The sequence below is a fragment of the Ipomoea triloba genome, chromosome 8, assembly GCF_003576645.1.
Source record: "Ipomoea triloba cultivar NCNSP0323 chromosome 8, ASM357664v1".
Taxonomy (NCBI): Eukaryota; Viridiplantae; Streptophyta; class Magnoliopsida; order Solanales; family Convolvulaceae; genus Ipomoea; species Ipomoea triloba.
This window is the reverse complement of record NC_044923.1, coordinates 12,033,860-12,052,651: the sequence shown is the minus strand read 5'-3', so window position 1 is coordinate 12,052,651 and position 18,792 is coordinate 12,033,860.

Here is an 18,792-nt window from a genome sequence, read left to right as displayed (position 1 = left end):
ACAACACGTTCAGCTCTACGTATCCTCGTGAATTCTGAGATTTTCAATTCGTTAAACTTGGATAAATCTGCTGCTGCCCGATCCTGCTAAAGGCAGATCTAAGCCACTGTTAAAGAAATTGAATTTTAAAATTTTGGGATTTTATGAAACAAGAACATCTGCGTGAGCGTGATGCGATTGTTGGACGCCAAGTCGGCGTAGCCGCGACAGTGTAGTTGTGGAAGGAAATGCAGATGGAGTATTTCGTGTTTGACGGAGAGGCAGCGACGTTGGTAGAGGTATATGTAACACCCCGCTTTCCAACTGGAATCGAAGGAAAGAAAAAGCCGACAATCGGATCCGACCCCGAGCCAACCGGATCCGACCCAGGACGCCGCCGCTTTATTCCTTAGCTGTTAGTTTGTTACTGAATTTGTTTAGCTGTTATTAGAATATTTCTAGTATAAATAGGTAGTAGATTGTAGTGAAGGATATGCTTGGTTTTACACTGAAATTAATATCAATTCTCCCTACCTTCTTCTTCCCTCAAACTCTCTCTATTCTCTGTATCTCCCCCTTCTCTTCTATTTCTCTCTCTTTCTTTCGGTTCACTTCCCTGGACCATTACATATGGTATCAGAGCTCGTCTTTCTTGCGTCTCAAATGGTGAATCCGAATAACCCAGAGCCCTTATCAATGGAGGCTAGAGTATGTAAGCTAGAGGCTTAGGTGGTTGAATTGGGCATCAAAATTGATGCACAATTTCATGCAACTGAAGATTTGGTGAGGACATTAAGTGTTAAGATCTCTAATTTCAGAGAGGAGATGTTCAATTTTAGAGATGAGTTGCTAGAAGCTATGGGGCTCGACAGATCTGCAATTATGAATCTAGTACAGAGGAGCTCCGCAGTCCAGATACCTTCCATGGCTCCCCAGCAGGATCAGTTTTCTCCACAATCGGTGCATTTTGAAGTCGGTGGAAGCTACTTATCGGCCCCTCTAGTTCCGACTGAAGAATTCGGAAGCCCTGCCAAAATCCGGAAGTGGTAAAGATGAACCCAGGAAATGAGGTAATTGATGGTGTTTCTTCTACTTTGGTTTCTAATGACATGCATAAGAGTAGACTAATATCTCTTGAAGAAATTGATGTTGAAATTACTTCTCAAAATGTGGGTATGCATAAGGTGATGAACTGCAATGAAATTGTTGGGGTGGATAACGTTGTAAACACAGAAAATTTGAGCTCAAAAAATGGATCGATTAAATTATTATTGGGCCTAATTTTGAGATTGATTATTGGACCAATTTAATTAATTGGGCCATGATAATTAAATTAATTTAATTAGCCCAGTTAAATTCGATGTTGGGCTATTGAATTAATTGATTAACTTGTCCAAGCCCAATTCATTATTTGAATTTTTGAATACTACTAACTCTATTACAATGCAGTATCTGTTCATAACTACTTTCTCAACCTATTGAAGCACAAGAGTCAGTATTGCCTCCACTGAGGCTCAAACCCACCACCTCCCGTATAAAGGGAAGGGTTTGATGCCACTAGAACACAAGTGCTTGGCTCATTATTTGAATTTAATAATAATTATAATTATAATTTAAATATAATTTTATTATATTTGAATTTAATAATTATAATTAATTTGAATTTGAAATAAATGATAAAGTTTTGAACTTGGACTTGATTAATTAATTAATTATTTAAGGAGTTTGTTGAGGAAAGTAGGTTGCACACTCCACTATAAATATAGCCCTTCATTTCCCATTAGAAACACACCTTGAAGATTGAAGACTTGAGAGCTTTTGAAGGCATCCTGAAGCAGTTAAAGACTTGAAGTATTTTGACGGTTCTTGTTGAAGATCACGCCCTTGAATCCCGGAAGGCCACGCCCTTGAACCCCGGAAAGCTATGCCACTTGAATCCCGGAAGCTACGTCAATTGAATCCCGGAGGCTACGCTATTTGAATCCCGGAGGCTACGCCACTTGAAACCCGAAGGCACTTCAGTAGAACACGTCAGTGAAGAATCAGAGGACTATACAAAGATTTTGTACCCGCACCTTCAATTACACACACATTGTAACCCGATATTGTGAATATATACACTGTAACCCACACCACATATTGATACTTAACATGTAACCAATTTTGAAACAAATATATATTTTCAAAATTTTGTGTTTACATATTTTGGCATGCCAAGTGGGACAACTCTGCTTCTCATCTCTTCATAGGCACCGATATGTGGGCAAACCCCGTATGAAATTTGAAATGGGGGAAGCTAAATGATACTCCTTGGCACGAGTTAAAACGACCTCATATCGATCAAGACTCCTTAGCACGAGTTAAAACGGTCTCATATCCATATCTCCTTGGCACGAGTTAAAACGGTCTTATATCTTAACGTACTATAGTGTCGAGACTTCCTTGCACTACATACTTTCGAGTGGTATATGCTCTCAAGTGGCGTACAAGCAAGTCTCGAGGGGGCATTTGTTGACACTAAAAATTTGTTAATTTTGATTATTTTTTATATTAGTATATTTAATTAGATTTTGGATAATATTGATATTATCTAATTAACTAATTAGATAATATCAAAAGAGTTTGATGTTAGGAACATCATGTAATAGGTTTTGATGATACCAACTGTTAAGTAGAAATCCCCAAGTCTCGACACATAGGCAAAACGTTGTAAGTTCGACAAGTAAACCAAGAGCGAAAATACAACCGGGTAACTTTGAGCTCAACTCGGAAAATATTTAAGCTTGAGGTAAACTTGTTTGAACATCTTAGAAGTCTCGTGTTGTAATCATATAGACAGATCAGAAGAAAGCATGGGACAACACTGGAGGAATAAGGGTCTGCGAGACATCAACTAAGTCTCGAGACATAAGCAGAGTTCGAGAGGTAGGACCTCTCGATACAGTTATCCAGTTCGAGACATAAACAGAGTTCGAGAGATAGACCTCTCGATATTTGAGTTCGAGACATTAAGCAATCAAGATATCAACCTTGGTCTCGATACACTAACAATTCTCCAACAAAGCTGAATGACGGTCAGGAAGCATACTTAAAGTTTGGAAAAGAAGAATATCATGGAGATAGAATAATGAAGAGGTGCCGAACGTGAAGATTTCAAAATGGGCGGAAATGGATGACACGTCAGATTTCCACCACAAACGGTCAAAAGGTGCACCAATGCTGAAGTGGTCTGATTCCCTACAAACAAGGAATAATGGGAATATAAAAAGAGTAACTTTTACCAAAAGACGAAAGTGGAGCATGGACTCAAGAAAGTGAACTATGGAATATTCACTACAAGACAAAGAGGTTCAAGTTACAAGATCACCACTCCATGAAATATGCTGAAAATATGCAAGACCCATGATCAGCATGGGAGACAAATTTCAAACGGAATAATTTTCCCTCCAACGGAATTATTCCTCTACTCTCATATAAAAAGGACGTGAAGACACAAAGCGAAAAAAAAAAAAGGGGAACAGAGTTGGAAAATTCGAAAGAGGTGTCTGATTCAAACGTTCAAGTGCAAGTGCTAAATTTGGAATATCATCCTGATATTCAAAACAGCGAGAAAAACACATCTTAGTGTTTGAGAGAGTTACAAAGCTTAAACTGTTATACATCTAGAAGGTGACCGAAGCTGCTCTACATCGAAGTTGATTCAACGATAGCTTGTGGTCAGATTGGAGCCTGTTACATTCAACTGTGACAACCAAAAACACCTTGCTTTGGATTAAGCAAGAGAGGTGGAGTAACCTGGCAGCTGTCCGAGTGAAAGAAACCTGAGGCTTGACGCGGGCTTGGTGATCAAAGGTCAAGTGCTCGAGAGGTGGAGTAGCAAGAAGCGGGGAGAAAGACCTTGGAGAGGCGGAGTAACCTGGGAGCTGTCTTGTGAAGATCCTGAGGCTTGAGGCGGGCTTGGTGATCAAAGCTCAAGTGCTCGATAGGTGGAGTAACAAGAAGCGGGGCGAAAAACCTGAGGCTTGAAGCGGGCTTCGTGATCAAAGCTCAAGCGCTCGATATTGTACTAAAAAGGGAAGTTTTTAGTGCAATCCTTCCAGGGAGTTTCTGGAAGAAGAGTGGACGTAGGCGGGTTGGCCGAACCACTTAAAAATCTCTCTCGTATTTACTTTCTGTTTTTATCTCTCGCTAACTTCTCGATTGCACTACATATAAACACACCTCTCGAACTAACTCAAACTCGTGCTAACTAAAAGGGGATAACTTTTCCGCTGCGCATAAAACTTTGTCTTCTCCTCGTGAGGTATCGAACCGAAACATCCTTAGTTCAATACACACGAGAGGTCGAAAAGATTTGCAAAATCTTATACAAGTCTATTCACCCCCCCCCCCTCTAGACTTGTACCCCATCCCCTTGGGACCAACAATTGGTATCAGAGCAAGTTCTCTGATCGATATAAACGTTTGTTTATATTGCCTAGAGATCCTTCTTTGAAAAATCTTTTGAAAAAGTTTTAAAAGCACGAGATAATTTTTTTTTAAAATGGACAGCATGTTGTCGAGACATCTTCTCTTTGATCTTAGCAGGTTCGATGACTGGAAAACACGCATGCTTGCGTATCTATCAGCCCTCCATGATGAGATGGCCGAAGTTATAACATCTGGACCAGTCAAGATCATGATGATAAACACGGCTGCTGAGCAAACCAAGGATACACCAAAGTATGTCCTAAAACCTAAGGAAGAATGGACGAGTGACGACAGGAAGAGGAACAACCTTGACAACATTGCCAAGGACATCCTTTTCAGAGCCATAGACGAAACCATCTTTCCTAGAGTAAGAAAGAGCAATACAGCCAAAGAGGTATGGGACACTTTAATGTTGATTGGTGAAGGAGACGAACAGGAGAAGGAGAACAAGCTCACTGTGGCTATGAAGAAGTTCGAGGACTTCAAGATGAAGCCAGGAGAGAGCGTCGACAGCATGGAATCTCGGTTCATGAAGCTGACAATCGAGATCAATGATCTCAACAAGGACATCCCACAGAAGGATCTAAACCTGAAGGTCCTACGAGGCCTAACCAAGGAGTGGGAGATGAAGGTGATCACAATGCGTGATCACAGAGATCTGAAGAATACCTCCACAAACCAACTCTTTCGAGATCTCAAAGCCTTTGAGTTTGAGATGTTCCCAAGAGATGAGGACGTAGTGGACCGACAAAACGTGGCACTTGTTGCTGATCAACCATCCACATCCTCAAGGTCAGACCCTAACCCTACTAATATGTTATCTGACGAACAGTTTGCTCTCTTCGTGAGGAAATTCAGGAAATTCATGAGGAAGTCAACGGAGAGCATGAGGAAATTCAGGAAATTCATGAGGAAGTCAACGGAGAGCAACAGGAAATTCAGGAAATTCATGAGGAAGTCAACGGAGAGCAACACAAGTTCACCTTCCTCCTCAAGAAGGAACAATGAGAAACATTCATCCAGAAGGACAGAGGAGGAAAATCAGGGTCTTTGCTACAAATCCAGAAGGACAGAGGAGGAAAATCAGGGTCTTTGCTACAACTGCAGGAGACCAGGACAGGAAAATCAGGGTCTTTGCTACAACTGCAGGAGACCAGGACATTTCAAAGCCGAGTGCCCTTACCCTATGGTAAGTAAATATCAAGGCCAAGAAGGGAGGGATTCCAGGAGAAAGGAGGAATTCAAAGAGAAGCCAGCACAAAGTGGCTTCAAGGGAGATTCAAAGAAACACCTGCGCAGAAAGGCGCTTGTTGCTGAGGAACTCGAGAGATCAATCGAGGAGTCCGAGGCATCGAGCTCCAGTGAAGGAAGCAGCAGCTCTGAAGATGAGAGGGGACTCATCTGCTTATACACCGAGGAAGAAGAGGATCAATGTCTAATGGCCATCGACAATGAGGTAACCTCTACTTCCACATCTCGCTGCTCTACCTCTACCTCTCGTTGTTCTTCATTCAAAAGCGATGACGATCCCTTTGAGATACTTGAAACACTTAAAAGGGATCTCGCTGTCGCTAACAGCACTCATGCCAAAATCAGGGAAGAAAACAGCAAGCTAACTGCTGAAAGAGATATGCTTAAGAATGTCTCGAAAGAGAATTCAGAGCTAACTCTCAAAGTAAGTGAGTTAGAAGCTAAAGTAATCCTACTGACTGAAGAGTGCAGAGCTCGAGAGACCAGAGAGCTTAATCTTAGGAAGGTCATATCATCATACACTAATTCCTCCAAAGCTATGGAGAAAATGGTGGATGATCACAGACCAGCAAATGACAGAACCGGTCTCGGGTTCCGTCAAGACTGTCTCTCGAGAGATAAACAGACCACTGGTTTGGGAACTTCAAAAATTGGAGGATCTCAACCCAAACCAAATAAGGGTCATAAAGGACCAACAGAAAAGGCCAGAGTAGCTATTCATAAACCGTCCCTATACACCAGAAATGGAAAGTATAGGAAAGCTATGAAGAATGGCCGGGTAAACAATTTCGAGAGATCATCTAGCTATCTCTCGCAAGGCCATCCCAAGTACAAGAAAAGCTACACTCCATATAATGCGCCTCAAGGCAAATATGGAAGGTCAGAGATCCATAGAGTTAGGAACTCACGGATGGAGGAAGGCAGACTCTATCCATCTAGTGAGGATTGGTCATCGAATCATAATTTCCGGAAGAAACCTCACTTCCAGCAATTTCATATGACCAAACAGGCAATGAAGGGCATGGTGCGTAAGTCTGAGGTCAGGCCTCAACCAAAACTGATCTATGCACCTAAGAGTCCCAGAGTCTTTGCTAGCATTCCTTATGATTATCAAACGTATAATGGCTACATTGCACCTAGGCTTGGAATAATGGGTCCAAGGTATAAATGGATGCCTAAACTTACTAACCAACCAGGACCCAAAGTTTGGGTACCTAAATCTACTTGATCTGCTTGCAGGACACCAGGGGCGTGTGGTTCATTGACAGTGGATGTTCGAGACATATGACTGGAAATCTAACACTGCTAGAGAACATCCAACCTATCGAAGGTCCCTTGGTGACATTTGGCGACAACGAGAAGAAAGGACGCACAAAGGCTGTTGGTGAGATCCAAAAGAATGAGCTGGTTATTAAGGAGGTATCTTATGTTGAAGGACTCAAATTCAACCTTCTAAGCACAAGCCAGTTCTGTGACAAAGGCTACAAGGTTGTCTTCACCAAAAGCAAATGCCAGATTATGAGCGAGGAATCTCTCGAAGTCGTCCTGGAAGCAGCAAGGAAAGGAAACATGTACATAGTGGATTGGAGATCTGCCAAACCATCCCTATGTATGCTAGCAAGGAGCAAGGAAGACTTATGCTGGGATTGGCACAGTAAGCTTAGTCATCTGAACTTCAAAACTATCAACAAGCTTACTAAGAGGAACCTTGTGGAAGGACTGCCCAAAGTGACGTTTCGAAAGGATAAAATTTGTGAGGCATGTCAACGCTGCAAACAGATCAAATCCTCCTTCAAGAGCAAAGCCGAGACATCATCCACTAGACCATTAAGTCTTCTTCACATGGACTTATTTGGCCCAGTAGATCCACCCAGCATGAGAGGAAGGAAGTACACTCTTGTGGTAGTAGATGACTACACAAGATTCACATGGACCGTGTTCTTAACCAAGAAAAGCGAGACAAAAGTTGCTTTACCAAACCTCCTGAAGCATGTTCAAGTTGAAAAGGATGTCTCGATACTAAAGATCCGGTCAGATCAAGGTGGAGAGTTCGTTAATCAAGTAATCGAGAGCTACTGCAACGAAAACGGGATTCATCATCAACTGTCAGCTGCCCGAACACCTCAACAGAACGGAATTGCTGAAAGAAGAAACAGAACTCTCAAGGAAGCTGCAAGGACCATGCTCTCGCAAGCCAACATATCACAAAGGTTTTGGGCAGAAGCAATCAACACAGCATGCTATACCCAAAATCGGTCCTTGATCGTGAAAGGAGCTGGAAAGACTCCATATGAGTTGTGGAATGGAAGGAAACCGAATGTAAGCTACTTCCACACATTCGGGTGCAAATGTTATATCCACAACAATGGGAAGACTCAGCTAAGAACTTTTGAAGAAAAGGCAGATGATGGAGTATTTCTGGGATACTCATCGACAAGTAAAGCATTCAGAGTCTTCAACAAGCGGAGATTGGTGGTTGAAGAATCCATACATGTTTCTTTTGATGATAGAGCATCGACAGATCAACCATCAAAGCCAATGGAAGCAGCTGAGGAAGTTCAGCCAGAGTCTATCGAGAGATCAAACTTACCTCTCGAAGACAAGCAGTCGATAGTTCGAGACGTAGCGGAACTCCAGTCAGAATCAGATGATGAAGAGTCTACCAAGAAGAAAGCTCCTGACTCAGTTGATCCAATCCAAATCATAGATGTTCAACCCACATCTCAACCTACAACGGAGGTATCAACTGAGGAGCCACAACCCGACCTAAGATGGCTGAGAAGTCACCCTGCTGATCAAGTGATTGGAGATGTACGTGACAGAGTTCGAACCAGATCAGCATACAGAGAAAGCATGTTTGCTTGCTTTCTATCTCAAATAGAGCCTAAGGTGATCGATGAGGCTCTATGTGATCCAGATTGGGTGCAAGCCATGCAAGAGGAACTTCATCAGTTTGAGAGGAACGACGTTTGGGAACTAGTTCCGAGACCTCATCATCAAAACATCATTGGTACAAAGTGGGTTTTCAGAAACAAGATGAATGAGGATGGAATCATTGTTAGGAACAAGGCCAGACTTGTTGCCAAAGGTTATTGCCAGGAGGAAGGAATAGATTTTGATGAAACCTTCGCTCCGGTGGCACGTCTCGAAGCTATACGCATCTTTCTCGCATATGCCGCCTTCAAAGACTTCAAAGTGTATCAAATGGATGTCAAGAGCGCTTTTCTGAACGGACTTCTCGAAGAAGAGGTGTACGTTGAACAACCTCCGGGTTTCTTGAAGGACGTGGGAGCTGACAAAGTATACAAGTTGAAGAAGGCACTCTACGGCTTAAAACAAGCTCCGAGAGCTTGGTATGACACTCTATCCTCTTTTCTACTTCAGTGTGGGTTCACCAAAGGCCTAGTGGACAAAACATTGTTTAGAATTAAGGATGGGGATCACATCTTAATGGTGCAAATCTATGTGGACGATATCATTTTTGGAAGCACCAATCCAGACTTGTGCGAGAAGTTCTCCAGGTTGATGAAAGGGAAGTTCGAGATGAGTATGATGGGAGAACTCAACTACTTCCTTGGATTACAAGTGAGACAACTTAAGGAAGGTATCTTCATCAATCAAGAGAAATACACCAAGGACCTGCTCAGGAAATACAACATAGAAGGGAAATCCTCAGTCAAAGTACCCATAGGAACCTCTCTACGAATCGATATCGACAGTGAAGGTCGAGAGGTCGATCAAACTACGTATCGAGGTATCATCGGATCCCTTCTCTATTTAACTGCTAGTAGACCAGATATATCCTTTGCAATAGGTGTATGTGCTAGATTTCAGGCAAGTCCTAAGGAAAGTCACTTAAATGCATCTAAAAAGATCCTTAGATACCTCAAAGGAACGCAAAGTGTTGGACTTTGGTATTCGAGAGGTGGATCTTTCGAACTGATGGGTTATTCAGATGCGGACTTTGCCGGTTGTAAAATAGATCGAAAGAGCACATCAGGGACATGTCAGTTTCTAGGTGGAAGACTTGTCTCATGGTTTAGCAAGAAACAGCATTCGATAGCTACAAGCACCGCTGAGGCAGAATACGTAGCTGCTGGAAGTTGCTGTGCTCAGATTTTATGGATGAAGNCATGTTGAGAAAAAGGATATAACTTTGGAATACGTTGCAACGGAGAAGCAACTAGCAGATATTTTCACAAAAGCGTTATGTGAAAATAGATTCTCTCAACTAAGGTTAGAATTGGGAATGATAGAGTTGGGTTGAATGGTCAAATCTCATCTCCTTGTATTAAGTGCCATGAACTGTTTCGCATGTGAGGAGCGGTTTCATCAACTTTATGGCAGCCTTGGAGTTACACAGCATTGAATGGTCATTCATACAGCATCCCGTGACTCTACAGTACTAACTCTTTGGGCTATAAATAGAGGGTTTCTTTCAGAAGTTCATATCATCAACTTCCCCATGGAGAAAAAGAAAGGAAAAGATGATGTTCCATTCTTTTATAGAGGAAAGAAACCGGCAGTCAAGTCCAAAGATTTTCAAGGAGAAAACTATCCAGAACTGAAGAAGGGTGAACAGATTGCGGAGCTTCCTGATAATCCAAGCAAGCATCCTATTCCCATCCAAGGTGAATGGATCCCCAAATGCGAGGAGATCCACAACGATGGGAAACTGGAGTCGGGAGAAGAGTCTTGCACAAGTGGGACTCCTACAGCTGCACATTCTGGGCCTTCCTCAACCAAATGGAGAACCAAGGGAAAAGAAGAGGAAGACCAGTTGGGACTTTCTGAGGTCAGCAGCAGTCAAAGGAGTGATCATACCTAATCCAAAGACCTTAAGAGGATTAGCGATGAAGATGGTCACTCCCAACTACATTAAGCAGCTCCGGAGAGAAGCATACCGTTCAAACTTACTAAGGAAGCTGCTAAAAGAGTCTCTAGGAAATTAGGATTTGTATAGATTCATAAGTTATGTAACTGGAAGTCACTAAATGAACTTAAGAGAATGTTCCAAGTGATATCTTTTTATGAATCAATCCTGTCTCCTTATCGCAATCTGTGTTCGAAAGATAGTTCGAGAGATACATGTTCAGTTTGCCTATTTATGTTATGTCTCGAAGAAGGGTAGTTCGAGAGATTACTTCNCATGTTGAGAAAAAGGATATAACTTTGGAATACGTTGCAACGGAGAAGCAACTAGCAGATATTTTCACAAAAGCGTTATGTGAAAATAGATTCTCTCAACTAAGGTTAGAATTGGGAATGATAGAGTTGGGTTGAATGGTCAAATCTCATCTCCTTGTATTAAGTGCCATGAACTGTTTCGCATGTGAGGAGCGGTTTCATCAACTTTATGGCAGCCTTGGAGTTACACAGCATTGAATGGTCATTCATACAGCATCCCGTGACTCTACAGTACTAACTCTTTGGGCTATAAATAGAGGGTTTCTTTCAGAAGTTCATATCATCAACTTCCCCATGGAGAAAAAGAAAGGAAAAGATGATGTTCCATTCTTTTATAGAGGAAAGAAACCGGCAGTCAAGTCCAAAGATTTTCAAGGAGAAAACTATCCAGAACTGAAGAAGGGTGAACAGATTGCGGAGCTTCCTGATAATCCAAGCAAGCATCCTATTCCCATCCAAGGTGAATGGATCCCCAAATGCGAGGAGATCCACAACGATGGGAAACTGGAGTCGGGAGAAGAGTCTTGCACAAGTGGGACTCCTACAGCTGCACATTCTGGGCCTTCCTCAACCAAATGGAGAACCAAGGGAAAAGAAGAGGAAGACCAGTTGGGACTTTCTGAGGTCAGCAGCAGTCAAAGGAGTGATCATACCTAATCCAAAGACCTTAAGAGGATTAGCGATGAAGATGGTCACTCCCAACTACATTAAGCAGCTCCGGAGAGAAGCATACCGTTCAAACTTACTAAGGAAGCTGCTAAAAGAGTCTCTAGGAAATTAGGATTTGTATAGATTCATAAGTTATGTAACTGGAAGTCACTAAATGAACTTAAGAGAATGTTCCAAGTGATATCTTTTTATGAATCAATCCTGTCTCCTTATCGCAATCTGTGTTCGAAAGATAGTTCGAGAGATACATGTTCAGTTTGCCTATTTATGTTATGTCTCGAAGAAGGGTAGTTCGAGAGATTACTTTTTATGTTATGTCTCGAAGAAGGGTAGTTCGAGAGATTACTTCGTATGTTATGTCTCGAAGAAGGGTAGTTCGAGAGATTACTTCGAAAGATATCAAACTGACTGTCTACGTATCTCTAAAAGGAGGAATAAGGAGGGTTATGGATCAATCACTCAGGGGGAAGATCCTTAACCAAGATCAAGACGGAGGAATAAGGAGGTTTAGGGATCAATCACTCAGGGGGAAGATCCTTAACCAAGATCAAGACGGAGGAATAAGGAGGTTTAGGGATCAATCACTCAGGGGGAAGATCCTTAAACTCATTTGGAAAACGGTTCACCTTCGAGAGGTAAAACTGATAAGCTCAACGGATATATGTGGAACGGCTAACTTTGGACATTAAGGTTAGCCACGTGGTTTTCGGTTACTGACGGTTTTCCATACTTAAAGGCTTTATCTTGATGAGTGGGAGCATGCTTGTCTAGATATCATCTTTTAATATCCCACTATCGTGATCTAAAACCGTTTTATACCTTACCAAAATACCCTTACCATACCATACATACATAACCGTTATAAAAAGGGGGTATTTCTGACCTTTCATGTCTTTTAAATAAACCGGGATCCCTTTTCGGGTCAAGCTCTCAACCCTACCCATATATCCAACCCGAATCCACATGATATAAAAGCCAATTCCTTCTTCCTTACCCGGATTCAAGCTCAAACCGAATACCCAAAATCCCCAAATTACATACACTCTACACATTCCCTCCAAAACCTCAAATCTTTCAACAATGGCGTCCGAATCCTCCACATCAACCTCATCTTCCGAAGCATACCAGAGGGAGTTGCAACACATTCGCACTCAGATCAAACAAGTCAAGGCGGGGACTATCCTTGACAAAAACGGCTTCATCACCCACTCGTCAAATCCAAAGATGGCAGAGAAAGTCCTGAAGAAGTTTGAGAAGGCAGGACTAATGAAGTATATGACGCATGATTACCGAACCATCCATGCTCTTGACTACACCGAATGGTTCGCTCATGCTAAGGTCACGAAGGGCAAGATTGAAAGCCGCTTCAATGAAATTGACATCACAACCTCTGTGGGTGACCTAAGAGCAGCATTCGACTTCGCTGCATCGGAGGAGGCAGTCAAGCACCTCTCGGATTACAACTTGAACAAGCAAGCGTTTTGGGACAAAATCCGATCAGAGACTGCACCACCAAGAGCAACCTCAGCCCTCCGCAAGTTTCATTTGAAGGAGAGGTTTGCAATGGCCACCGACCTAATCATGAAATTCATCCTCGGCAAGGTGTCCGGAACAGATGAAATCAATCTGGACATCCTAAAAATCCTCCATGCCATCTGGAACAACGAACAAATGGACTGGGCACACATCATCTTCAACTTCCTCAAACAACAAGTGCAGGGCTCAGTCTCCAACACCAACCTGACGATCAGTAAAAAGGTTGGTTTCGGTTTTGTTGTTCAATACCTTCTAAGACTGAAGGGCTTAGAATTGAGGGAAGGGCGAGAGATTCATCGGAATACCTATATGGGTAGGACGAAATCTCAAGCTCCTAAGGCAAAGGGTGTAAAGATTGCACCCTCTCCCTCGAAACCTAAGGGAAGGGGCAAAAGGAAAGCCCAAACAGAGGAGAAGAATTCTGATGATGAACCTCTGGATGTACTGATAAAAAGGGTTAGTCTGCCAAAGAGGGCTAAGAAAGCCAAAACTGCTATTGTCACCCAGATTCAAGAAGTGACACCCTCTGTTATTCAAGAACCATTTGAGGACAGGGCACAAGCCCAGGGGGAACCTCAGGCTACACTGGCCACTGAGGTTGAGAGAGTGCCCCCTACTAGGTCCCTGTCAGCAGCTTTCTCTGTTGATCTCCATGCTGGTGATAATGCTGAGGGTGCTGGGGAGTCTGTGGTTGAGCCTCGAGAGGAGGTTCGAGAGATTGAAGGTACTGGGATCAGTGATCCAGTACAAGGGGGTGCAGAAGAACCACGAGAGATGGTTCGAGAGATAAACGGCACAGTCAGAGTGGGAGATGATCTCTTGGAACATAGTCGAGAGATCACAGCACAGATAGACGAATCAATTTCTGCCACTGAAATCATCTCTGATGGGCGGAATGATTTATATGAAGAAGTTTCTACTCAGTTGGCAGTAGAAACACCCACTCTTGATGACTTCTCCAGGGTGATCAGGTGGGTCAACTGGAGAACCAGTTCTTTCACTCAACTGATGAGTCAAGCAGCTGAAATGGAGGCAGAAGAGCAGTTTGCACTCCAGTGGTTGGGTATCTCCGAGATCCCAGCTCAACAACTGATGGATCTTGCCCACGAAACACGAGTGATGAAGCTGAACAGTGGAAGAACTGATAAGGGTAAAGGCATAGCTGATGATGAAATAGAGGCCGAGCCTGAGGAGGATCCAGAACTTGATGCCAAATTTCGAGAAGATATCAGGCTCGCCACTGCTATGTCCTTGGGACAGACTGAAGGACATACGAGAGGTCCAGGAGAGACCTCTGGGGTTGCTCGAGATGATACTGAAACTTCAATTCCAACGACAGCAATCCCCCTGTCCCAAGTAAATAACTCTGCTCTGGACGATCAGGTAGCTTCTTCGAGAGGTGAATCCGAGACCTCTGAAGCACTTGAGGTGGCCCCTAACACTGTTCTTCTTTTGCCACCACCTGAGTCCACACCCTCGGTTGACAACGATGAAACTCAAATAGTTCGAGAGGGTGAAGTTCCATTGCTCACACTGCCAGGTTTTCTTACTGCTCCTGAAATAATCATCATTCCAGACTCATCGGAGCAGACCGAAGTGCAGTCCTCTGAGCAACTAGAGCAAAATTTCCCAAGTCCTGCTGATTCGAGAGGTACTGAAGAGGACGATGCGACAATCGAAGGTGGAAACAGGGAAGCACCTATCGACACTTCGTCCCCAACTCCACCAGCAGATGACCAAGTTACCAGCAATTGTTCGAGAGGTGATGCTGAGGGGGAACTTCCATTGGATGGAAACCGGGAAGCGTCCAATACAGAAGATCCCTCCCTAGCTGATCCAATCCCTACAGTTGTTGAAGCTGAAGCCAAAGGTTCGAGAGGTGATGAGCAAGAAGTGATCCATACCTCAGATGGAAACCGGGAAGCATCTGATATGGAGCTACCTTCGAGCTCTGATCCCAGTGTTCCTGTTGGTTCTCAGAATGTCAATCGAGAGGTGGACTTGCAACTGCACAAAATGGGTGGAAATCTGGAAGCACCCAAGTCCCCTCCGATAAAAGGTACTTTTAACTCTTCTTCTTCTACTTCTGACAATGATCGACAGGCCGAGGAAGCTTTCATTGGTGAGGTGCGTCACTTTATGGCCGATCAATCTCAGAAGATGGCTCAGTTTGAGAGGATACTCACTGTTGTCCGCAATGCTGCAATGCCTACAGCCGGCACAAGTGAATCCCAAGGTCGTCATGCCGAACTTCTCGAACAAGCAGTATGGGCTGAGGATGCAGCACGGAAAGCTGCCGATGAGGCTGCTGTAGCTCGAGCAGAGGCTGAAAGTGCGAGAGCTGAATTAGCTGAGCTACGAGCAGAGCTTCGAGCCTTCCAGTATTCCAGTGAATTTCGACAGGACGTGATGAAAGCACTACTTGATGATCTGTCGAACCAAGTGCCTACCCAACTTCAAGCACTTTTCGAAGGTATGTCCACCCTCCTTTCCCGTACTGGTGATGCCACCAAGGGGGAAAATAAAGGGAAAAAGGGGGAAAATACACAAGGAAAGACATCCACAACTGGCAAGAAAAGGGCAGCAAGTGAACCAGCTGGACCTCCTCCAAAAGTTCCAAAGTCAATAAGCAAACAATTGGAGGAAGCGAAAAGAGCAGAAAATTTAAGGATCCAGCGTACACTGGAAATGGAGAAAAGGAGAGAAGAGGACAGAGAAAGGAGAAGAAAAAGACAAGAACAACAGTCAGAAGAAGAAAGGAAGATCGACCTTGTCATGACAAACTTTAAGTTTGGAGCAGGGAAGATTCTGAACAAAGTCTGACTCTTGAGATATTCAAGCTTCTGAAGATTACTGGAATATCTGTTCACAGCAATATGTCTCCTGAAGAATGCATTGCATGGTGGAAAGATGGAGTGATTGATGGAGAATTCGTGGGGGAAGCCTACAGAAACTACAGGCATCTAGATGTTACAGATGAATACACAAGCCTGGTAAATCCGAAAGACCCCATCAAGACACGAGAAGCNTTTGAATACTACTAACTCTATTACAATGCAGTATCTGTTCATAACTACTTTCTCAACCTATTGAAGCACAAGAGTCAGTATTGCCTCCACTGAGGCTCAAACCCACCACCTCCCGTATAAAGGGAAGGGTTTGATGCCACTAGAACACAAGTGCTTGGCTCATTATTTGAATTTAATAATAATTATAATTATAATTTAAATATAATTTTATTATATTTGAATTTAATAATTATAATTAATTTGAATTTGAAATAAATGATAAAGTTTTGAACTTGGACTTGATTAATTAATTAATTATTTAAGGAGTTTGTTGAGGAAAGTAGGTTGCACACTCCACTATAAATATAGCCCTTCATTTCCCATTAGAAACACACCTTGAAGATTGAAGACTTGAGAGCTTTTGAAGGCATCCTGAAGCAGTTAAAGACTTGAAGTATTTTGACGGTTCTTGTTGAAGATCACGCCCTTGAATCCCGGAAGGCCACGCCCTTGAACCCCGGAAAGCTATGCCACTTGAATCCCGGAAGCTACGTCAATTGAATCCCGGAGGCTACGCTATTTGAATCCCGGAGGCTACGCCACTTGAAACCCGAAGGCACTTCAGTAGAACACGTCAGTGAAGAATCAGAGGACTATACAAAGATTTTGTACCCGCACCTTCAATTACACACACATTGTAACCCGATATTGTGAATATATACACTGTAACCCACACCACATATTGATACTTAACATGTAACCAATTTTGAAACAAATATATATTTTCAAAATTTTGTGTTTACATATTTTGGCATGCCAAGTGGGACAACTCTGCTTCTCATCTCTTCATAGGCACCGATATGTGGGCAAACCCCGTATGAAATTTGAAATGGGGGAAGCTAAATGATACTCCTTGGCACGAGTTAAAACGACCTCATATCGATCAAGACTCCTTAGCACGAGTTAAAACGGTCTCATATCCATATCTCCTTGGCACGAGTTAAAACGGTCTTATATCTTAACGTACTATAGTGTCGAGACTTCCTTGCACTNAAGACCCCATCAAGACACGAGAAGCCATTAACAAGAAGAGGGAAGCCAACAAGAAGTAAGCTCTCGTGGCCCAAACTCCATCTTATTCCAATGTATTGTTGTTTATGTTGTTCTTGGTCTTATTTCTTTTAAACTTTTCTACTAAGCCCAGTTATGTAAACATTCCCTTAATCTTAATATATATATATCTTCTGCTGGGGGTGTTGCGTGAGTCTGCTTATTCATGCTTTAGTAGAATAGTTGTTAAACTTACCGTATGCGCTGAAAATAAAATCATGATCTTTTCTTGCTAATCAGCCATACAAGTAAGTATAAGTGTTGGCATCATCAAAAAGGGGGAAATTGTTAGGAACATCATGTAATAGGTTTTGATGATACCAACTGTTAAGTAGAAATCCCCAAGTCTCGACACATAGGCAAAACGTTGTAAGTTCGACAAGTAAACCAAGAGCGAAAATACAACCGGGTAACTTTGAGCTCAACTCGGAAAATATTTAAGCTTAAGGTAAACTTGTTTGAACATCTTAGAAGTCTCGTGTTGTAATTTCATAGATAGAACAGAAGAAGGCACGGGACAACACTGGAGGAATAAGGGTCTGCGAGACATCAACTAAGTCTCGAGACATAAGCAGAGTTCGAGAGATAGGATCTCTCGATACAACATTCCAGTTCGAGACATAAGCAGAGTTCGAGAGATAGATCTCTCGATACACGGGGACGAGACATCATCTTTTAGTCTCGATAGTCTGACACTTCTCCAAAAGGCTGAATGACGGTCAGGAAGCATGAATGAAGTTTGGAGAAGAAGAATATCATGGAGATAAAATATTAAGGAGGTGCCAGAAGTGGATGCCACGTCAGAACTCCACAACAAACGGATAGAAGGTGCACCAATCCAAAGTCGGTCTTATTCCCTAAAACGAGAATCAATGGGAATTTAAAAAGAGTAACTTTTACCAAAAGTAGCATCAATGGGAATTTAAAAAGAGTAACTTTTACCAAAAGTAGCATCAATGGGAATTTAAAAAGAGTAACTTTTACCAAAAGTAGCAAGTGGAGCATGGACTCAAGAAAGTGGATTATGGAATATCCACTATCAAACAAAAGATTCAAGTTACAAGACCACCACTCCATGAAGAATGCTGAAAAGATGCAAGTCCCATACACAGCATGGGAGACAAAATTCAAACGGAATAATTTTCCCTCCAACGGAACTATTCCTCAACTCTCATATAAAAAGGACGTGAAGACACAAAGTCAAAAAAGGTTTTTTTCAGAGTTGGAAAATTCAAAAGAGGTGTCTGATTCAAACGTTCAAGTGCAAGTGCTAAATTTGGAATATCATCCTGATATTCAAAACAGCGAGAAAAACAATTTGGAATATCATCCTGATATTCAAAACAGCGAGAAAAACACATTGGAATATCATCCTGATATTCAAAACAGCGAGAAAAACACATCTTAGTGTTTGAGAGAGTTACATAACAGCGAGAAAAACACATCTTAGTGTTTGAGAGAGTTACATAGCTTAAACTGCTACACATCTAGAAGGTGACCGAAGCTGCTCTACATTGAAGTTGACTCAACGATAGCTCTTGGTCAGATTGGAGTTTGTTACACTCAACTGTGACAACCAAAG